The sequence below is a fragment of the Meleagris gallopavo genome, chromosome 5, assembly GCF_000146605.3.
Source record: "Meleagris gallopavo isolate NT-WF06-2002-E0010 breed Aviagen turkey brand Nicholas breeding stock chromosome 5, Turkey_5.1, whole genome shotgun sequence".
Taxonomy (NCBI): Eukaryota; Metazoa; Chordata; class Aves; order Galliformes; family Phasianidae; genus Meleagris; species Meleagris gallopavo.
In genome coordinates, this window is record NC_015015.2 from 29,587,194 (window position 1) to 29,596,250 (window position 9,057).

Consider the following 9,057-nt stretch of genomic DNA (forward strand, 5'->3'; position numbering starts at 1 on the left):
TATGTAGTGCTGTTTTTGTTATTCTGAAACCATATTTGTCTAGCTGGGAGTCATTTTTCACTCAAAGGAATGTGGTTCTGCTGCATGTCTTCAGGGAATCATAGGAACCCCATGGTTTCTATGAACTCAGATGTTTTCAGGATATCAGCTGTGAAAATCATGCATTCACAAGAATTGAAGCTGCCTGACAGTCCCTGGAGGTAAGCACGTCTGCTTTTTGAAGCATGAGTAGGAATGGTGATGAAAAATGTGGGCATTTGTGTACCAAGCAAATGCAACTCTGCTGAAAAATTTATCCAGTCCAGGTTGATTCTGATAACAGTGTAGCATGAAAATAGTAGTGGAAGCATTCATAACAAGTATTAATAAAAGAATAAATCAAGATAATGAATACTTAGGATATTGACAGACTTGAGTCACACAAGAAGACAAGATTAACTTTTATCCAAAGTTATAACTCTTGCAGTGCAAAATGGAATTTCTTAATGCTAGCTCCATAACTTTAATTTGCTCTTAATTTATTGACATTTACTTACCAGTCTGAGTTTTCTTCCTGCAGGTATAAAGAAGCAAAGTGTTGGTATTACAATGTCCAGTGCATAATTCAGCCTTGGAGACTGTTTTTGCTTTCAGATACAGCGTTGTCTTTCATTTCTTAAAACTGTTCAGATCTTGATTTAATCACTAATTTATGACCAGAAATATCTTAACCTGACTTTGGTTACACAAAAATGGAAGACCTTACAAAAGCAAAAGTACATATTACATTTCATTGAAGAAAATGTCACATAAAGAAATGTTTACAGTTAAGCAAAAAGTAAAATGTATTTTGGCGATGAATTTACATATACATTAAGTGCTTTGCTGAAACAAGGCCAACATATTAAATATATGTAGAAGTAACCATGTAGGCGAAAATCCTGGCCATACTGAGTCTGATGTAAAACTCCTAAAGGGGGCATAAATTTACTTTAGGCCATCTCTGGCAAATCTGAATAAGATTGTATAAGTTTATTTATGTAAGCATATATTGAAATTCGGAGATTCACGTTTTTGAGGATCTTTGTAAGAAATTATTTCAGCCATTTTTTTTAAACAATCTTTTGTTAACAACAGTTACAAATAAGATACTTTAAAATAATCAAACTCAGATATTTAAAATTCCATTTTTCACAATGAAGAAGAGCTATTTAAAACTTATTCTTAAGGTTTTTTGGTTGTTTTTTTTTGGTGGTTTAATAGGAAATGCTGAGTAAATATTTTTAGACTGAAATTCTACAGCACAAATATTCTACTGCTTATGTAACCCCAGATTCCTATCTGGAACAGCCTTCAGATTTAACTTGAAGACAAGTCATTTGTGTACAGCTTCAGTCACGACTGGTATTGATTTTTATCCTGAGATGCTCATGTCTCTATCTCAACTCTAACATCCAAAAAAATCATAATTGCTTGTGTTCCGTCACACTGTTTCATTGCTTTTCTATGAATGGTCTGTGCAGAGTATGTTGTAAACCACATAATTTATTTAAAGAAACAGAAAAAACTTCTTACTGCATTTTACTTTATTACTATTAGATTTGTTCTGGTATCAAATTAATATTTCAAGTTGTCATGTTAGTTTCATGTTTTGCACATTTCTGTACCCCTTTCTTTTATTATTCTCTGACTGAAAAAATAAAGTATATTATTCTCCAGAAACTTTATGCTAGAAATTTTTAAAAATGTTTTTATGTGGAAAGTAATAAATAATTACTATTACTTTAGCAGCAAATATACCTTTGTCATTATTGAGTTATTTCCTAATTACAACAAAAGAAAAGCATTAGTATGAGAAAGACAGATGTGAATATATGTGGTATAGAAATATCTCTGCGTGATAGCATAGGACAAAACTGTGCCTCGCTTGTGAGAGTTGGCTGCTCCTTAATCAATCACTTGTGAAAAATATAGGGTTGGAAGGAATGGGATTCTTTTAGTAATTTTCATCTTTGTGAAATATTTGGTTTGGACCATGAAACTGTAGATGCAGGAGGCCACACAGCTGGAAAGTGGTGGCAGAAAAAGACCAGCAGTGTCCTGGGCTGCATTAGGAGAAGCATTGCTAGTGGGTTGAGGGATGTGACCCTCTTTGCTCAGCCCTGATGAGCACTGTGTATAGTGCTGGGCTCTCTCTTACAAGAATGATAAGAATATATGCGAGAGAACCCCATGCAAGACCACAAAGATGATGAAAGGATTCTGTGAGGAAAAGCTGAGAGAACTAGTGCTGAGAAAGCTGTTGAGCTTGGAGAAAAGAAGTTTCAGATTTTATCAAATATATATTAATACCTGAAATAAGAATGCAAAGTAGATGGAGTACCCAGTGATAGGACAAGAGGCAAAGGGCACAAACAGAAACAGGATCTGTCTGAACATCAGGAAAGACTTTTTCTCTATGAGGGTGACCAAGCACTGGCATAGGTTGTGAAGTCTCCCTCCTTGGAGATATCTTGAAGATGTCTGGACATAATCCTGGGAAAATAGCTCTAGGCCTTGATTATCATGAGTGTGAGGAAAGATGACCTCCAAAGGTCAACCAGTCTGTGATTAACTTACAGAAAAATTGAACAAAAATACTAAATTTCCAAAAATTTGTTTTCCGGAAAAAACAAATCCCAGAATTGATAAGGATTTTCTAAAACAAAAGATAGCTGCATTAATTATTTGATGAGTAGCTTGTGAACTTTTAATAATAAATGCAAGTGAGAAAAGTGTTGAATTGCTAGTTGAAAAACTGCAAACAATTTAGAAAGGAAAAATATCATGAAAAATATCTAAGAAGACTTTTAAAAGAGTCTATTAAATCTCAAAGGAAGAGTAAAACAGTAGTTTTATTTTATAAAAGTAAGTAAGAATTCCTTTCCTTCTATTCTGGAACAGACTTGTTTAATGTCCAAAAACCACACGAAGTCCTGAGTAAAATTTACTAGGTTGACTACATTCAACCTGAAAATTCTTGAATGTAACTACAGTTGTCCTCCTAGACTCATGAAAATGAGATGACATCTCTGGAGGATAAACAGAACAGCTCCTGCTTAAAGTGGAACTGTTTCTGTATGCGCGTGGATAAATTCTTGTCTACTTCTTGACTTAAATTCATTTTTGAAACCAGGAGAGTGCTTGCTTATCTGAACCACAGACTTAGACTACTTTACACACATCAGCAGTACTGAAGTCAGAGTAAAATACAGAAGTTGCTCAAATATTCATAGATATTACGAATATCTATGCATTTAATAAAGAAATATGAGATCTTTTACCTCTCTAGCTTGCAGAATGAAATATCATACTAGTTAGCTAATAATCATTGTGTTTAGTTAATTGTTAACTAAATTTAGTTAATTTAGTGATTTTCACTTCAATAACTTTATAATGCAAAACACAAAACAAGAGAAGAACTGGAATCAGCAAGCAGGATGGTATCTTTTAGATTTGAGTACGAAAGATTATTTAGTGTTTAATTTAATTCAGCATAAAGCAAAATGGATTTTAATTTTTTATTATTTTTATCACTGTAACTTAATATATACATCGCTCTTAAAACATCCACAGAATTGAGAAAGACTATGGCCAATGTAAAAACAGGACAACAGGACTTCTCCATGACTTATTCTATAGAAGAGTATCTGGAGATAGGTGGGGTGTCATAACACAAGTCTTATAAGGAGTGGCTGAGGGAGCTGAGATTGGAGAAGAGGAGGCTCAGCGGAGACCTTATCGCTGCCTACAACTACATGAAAAGAGGTTGTGATGAGGTGGGAGTCAGCCTCTTCTCCTTAGTAACTAGTGATAGGACTAGAGGGCATGACCTCAAGTTGTGACATGGGAGGTTCAGGTTGGTTGTTAGAAAAAATTTCTTTCCTGAAAGAGTGGGCAGGTGCTGGAATGTACTGCCCAGGGAGGTGGTTGGGTCACCATCCCTGGAGATGTCCAAGAAATGTTTAATTGTTTTACTAAGGGATGTGTTTAGAGGGGAAATATTGGTGCTAGGTGAATGGTTGGACTGCTAATTGTAGTGTATGTATCTTTCCCTCACAGCCTGTTCCTGCCTTGTACAGTCTTAGGTTTCTTACAGATTATTAGGTACTTTTTCTATTAAGATAAATAAATTGTGAACTTAAATCTTTGTTCTAAAACAGCAGCTGCTGTGATTGGTGAGATTTTTACGTATCAGCATCATCTTGAGTTTATGGTATTTCTTATCATTATTTTACTATATGTTAACTGGATATACGCCCCATGTTTCTGTTTCCAAGAATAATGTACAGTGTCAAGCTTTGACAAGAATGACACAGGCAGGATAGCAGCAGAGCTAGCAACTTCTGAGCAGAGCTGTATTAAGACAATTCACTTCCACTGACACCATGAAACTACAATTTAGAGAAGACTATCTAAAATAATCAAACAATTGAGAGATGACATCCGTAAGCAGTTTTAAGAGAGGCAACTTACGTGCTTTTCAGAAGAACTGATTGACTGGGAGGATGAGGAATTTGAAACCATTTTACATAGAAGTAGTTCATCTAAATAGATATTCTGAGAAGAAAAAATCTTGACTTCATTAACTGTAGCTTACAACAAAGGAAATAAGAAGCCAAAGACTGCAGATCTAATCAAGTAGTGCTTTTAAAAGTAGAGTTTTGTTCGATATATGCAGTAAAGAATGCTAGCTTATACAAGATTAAAAATATTTATGCATATTATATTTTATAGATATATAAAACACATACATTTAAAACTCAAGATTGCATTTTTTTACTGTATGTTTCTCGCTACAATAAATGTATTTCTCTCATAAATAATTGACTGTTTGTCTTCTACTATTTTTGCTTACACAAAAATTTGTTTTGCCATTACTGGTGGATAGTCCAAAGGCTTCACAGATTCACAGAATCATGGAATTGCAGGGGTTAGATCTTAAGAGATCATTGAGCCCAACACCCCTACTAAAGCAGGTACCCTACAATAGTTGCACAGGTAGGCATCCAAACGGATCTTGAATATCTCTATAGAAGACTCCACAACTTCTTTGGGCAACCTATTGCAGTGCTCCATTATCCTGTATAGAAGTTCTTTCACATGATAGTAAGGAGCTTCCTCCATTCAAATCTTAGGCCATTACTCCTTGTCCTATCACTACATACCGCCAAGAAGAGCCTGGCCTCATCCATTTACCTCCCACCTTCCTTTAGATATTTCTTTATCTATTTTGTTTACATTACCCATGGTAAAAAACAAAAACAAACAAAGAAACAAACAAATTCTTTTTACTTAGTTAAGGCTCATGCAATGTGAATGAAATGTGCATTAAAAACATTCAGCAATATTATTAATGTAGAATGATGAAGTCTGTATAATCATAGGTTAATTGCAGAGTTAATGTATTTTGGTAACATTTTCTTTAGTACATTTGGTACAGTTTGATATCATCTTAATGTGTCAGATTACCGTTTGACCAGAAACCTATTCTCAAGTATGCAGTTTTTATTAAGAGGAAAATATGTATCTTATACAGACAATTTTGACATGGTACATTAGCTTTTACTGTGTTTTATAACTTTTACTATTTTGCAGAATAAATCTATCATTTAAAAAAATTAAACTTATTTTTACTGATTTATTTTCAATGGCTTGTGAATGATTGTAACTTTTATAATATTTTTCAACTGAGGAATTTGAGGATATTATTTCTAAGTATTTCTTATCTCAAATTTCATCACTGGTTAAATGCAGGTGTTACAACTTACATTTCTATTGCAATGAAGAAAAAATTCATTGGATTTAGTTTCTTAATTTCCACTTGCACATCAACAACCACAAAAAAAGAAAAAAAAGAAAAAAAAAAGATAATTTCAAATAAATTTCAGGTATGTGGTCCTATAATAAAAGTGAAGTTCCTTCAGGGTCTATAAGAAATAAGCAGCAAACCACATTCTATGTACTAGAATAGAAATACAAAAGAGGTATAAGTACAGAAGAAAGAATTTAAATGTTTTATGTAAGTAAAATGATATAAATCATTGTGAGAATATAGATGGAATTTTTAATAGATTTTTACCTGAACAGCTTTGAATATTTTAGTTTGCAGGGCCTAAAAGGATTTGAAGTGGTTTGGAAAAAGCATCCAAAGTTGGTTCTTTATGTAAATTTCCAACTGGAAAAAGAGTATAAAATAGTGACAGTATTGTTTGTCAACGTCCTCTAGTAATTGTTAGCAATGCATTCTTGCACATATTGTTTCAGACAAAAAATTAGTATTTTGCATTAGCAGAGGATAATTAGGCAATAAGATACAAAAGAGAGTAGGGTTATCATGAGATAAATACACACATGGGGTATTATGAGGCATAGCCAAGTATCTGCAAATTCCTCTAGGGTATGATTATCTCGTGATAACCGTACACCCTGGAGTTGCCTTATTGCTATTATAAAATATATTTATTATAGGAAAAAATGCACATTTTTGTGCTGAAAGAAGACGGAGGTGGCAATTTAGAATGCTGAACAGCTGAGCTGTGTGGTTTACATAGATTAATCTATCCCATTGGAATGTTTCCTCAGCCAAAAAAATGTTACCTAAATCCAAGCAGTCATAATCTGTAGTGATGTGCGGCTATTCGGAGTATTTGAGAAATTCCCTCCTTGGTTCTTATGCTGTTCATTTGACTGCAAGGTATGCACATAAAAATATGAAGACATGGAGAAGAGTTAAGAGAATGCTGAGCATTTTGAATGTTTGGTAATATTTCCAATGTCTGGATTCTTCCATTTCACTTTTATGCAAACTCTATATAAACAATTGAAAGCTTCGGAGAGTTGCAAATGCTTCTAAAACTAATTGAAAACTATTGGGAGAGAGAAGTTACAAACTACAAACAATGTCAACGGAGCTTTAAAAGCTGGTAAACTGATGAGCCAGGGAGATACAAGGAGATTCTTCCAAGCAGCATAATGATTTTCCTACCAAGTATAGAGATGATGTAGCAAGGTGTAAAGGAGCTGGATAAACAGAGACTGGCCTCTGTACAAAACTGAAGCTTTGCCACCATCTTCAGAAGACCAGGGTTTCTACAAGAAAATACTTAGCATCAGTCCTACACTTACATACATAATAGACTAGTCCATGTAAATAGCTTCTCTGAGTCTTAATGCCTATCTTTGTAGACACAAATTGGCAATTAAAATAATGAATTAAAATAACTTTGTTTGCTTGGTTGCAATTTGGTAGATGCAAAAATCATGTCTCTCTGAAAAACTTTCGTAGAAGCTCTTATAGTTTTAGATGTTTCATCAACAATTGTGCTTAAATATCTATTTTATACTATCTTTCTATTATTAATGAAAAACATTATCATAGAGTTATAGAATGATTTGGATTGGAAAGAAATAACCACGCTCTAGTGTACAGTACCAGTCTCCCTGACGTAGGCAGGGACACCTTCCACCAGACCGGATTGCTCAAAGCCCCATCCAACCAGTCCTTGGTCACTTTCAGAGATGGGGCATTTACAAATTCTCTGGACAACCTATTCCAATGCCTCACTATTTGCTCCTCATAACAAATCTAAATCTACCCTCTTTTAGTTTGAAGCCATTACCCCTTGTTTTTCACTCCCTGATGAGTTTCTCTTCAACTTTTTCATAGGCCCCCTTTAGGTACTGGAGGGGTATATTATTGTATTTCAGTGCAACAGTAGGAAATTGTTTCTTTAAGTTTGTAATATTATTGAACAAATATTAAGAAGAAATAAACATTGAAGTAGCTTACAAACTGTGTGTTAAAATGTAATCAATGTTTGCATTAATGTTTGGGCATAAAAGCACAGAAAGAAAGCCTTGCAGAATTTATTTCTGCTTAGAATCTTGTACCACGGCCTTCAAAATTGTCAGCTTTAATTTAAGATTTGTGTTTAATATAGAATATGGAGATCAATGCAATTGGTATGATTGAATAAAAAAGTCCTTGTAAGGATATATGGTGCACATTTTTAAATGCAACAAGTTCAATAATTGGTTTAAATGTAAAAATAAATTGTGTCTAGATATCTATCCCAGCCTGGGGTGATGCTTTATTGGTTTTTGCATTTCACTAACTGATGTGCTTTCATGTAAAATCAATATTATTCAGTCAAATATATTTTGCTTTGTTGTACAATAAGCTCAGTTAGTCAAAATAAAATATTAAATATAGAGTACCTAACCTTTATTTTAAAGTAAACCTTTTGTGAGGAAAGGAAGGTAAATTTTGAAAAAAGACACTTTTAGTTTCCTAAATGTTCTATAGAGACCCTTGGATAATGTATAGATTTTTCATGTGCTTCTCTAGCATTTTAGTTTGCTTACTCTCTGCCTTTTAATTAAGTCCCTAGCCATTCCTCTGAAGGTAATTGCCATCTGTGGAATATTAGACACTGTTTCAAGTGAGGCGTATATACCTCCTTAGCAGAGCAGAGTAAAACGAGATATCATACTTTCTAATTGTACGAAAGCTATTTGCCTTCTTTTTAGCCTATTTTGAAGAGAAAATGTTGTGGGTTTTTTTCCATGTAGACAATTTTGGCACTTTAAATACAATTTTGGCACTTTAAATACAATTGAAAATTGAAAAAAAAATAGAAAAATCCTGAAGTCTTTTTTTTTTTTTAATTATAATGTCTGCCTCACAAAATGGGAAGAGCTGAGGAATAAATCAAACAGGGAATTTCCCATATCTTACTCAGTCTCACTTTAAAAGTTACCTAAATGATCAGAAAACCCCACTGCCACCACAGAAGATCCCAGCAGAGATAGAATGCTGGTCAAAAGAATTCTAATGAATACAGTTAATTAATTCAACAGGATACAATGAATATAATTAGTTTTAAAATGGCCATAAACATCTTTCAGGTTTTTAAATTTTGTACCTCATTCATCATAGACTAGACTATTTGAAAAAGCTGCTAGCATCCAAAAGGGAGATTTTATTTTAAAGATTTATTTCAGTGTACTTTCTTCATGCAAGGATTGAAGAAACAT

At 33.6% G+C, this 9,057-nt stretch overlaps 1 long non-coding RNA gene across 1 annotated transcript; it reads left to right on the plus strand.

Moving 5' to 3' along the window:
* Positions 1-6: 6 nt before the first annotated feature.
* Positions 7-5,544, plus strand: LOC109367788. The gene is made up of 2 exons (XR_002115222.1): positions 7-200; positions 560-5,544. It is a non-coding gene; the product is annotated as an uncharacterized LOC109367788 (long non-coding RNA).
* Positions 5,545-9,057: the final 3,513 nt, after the last annotated feature.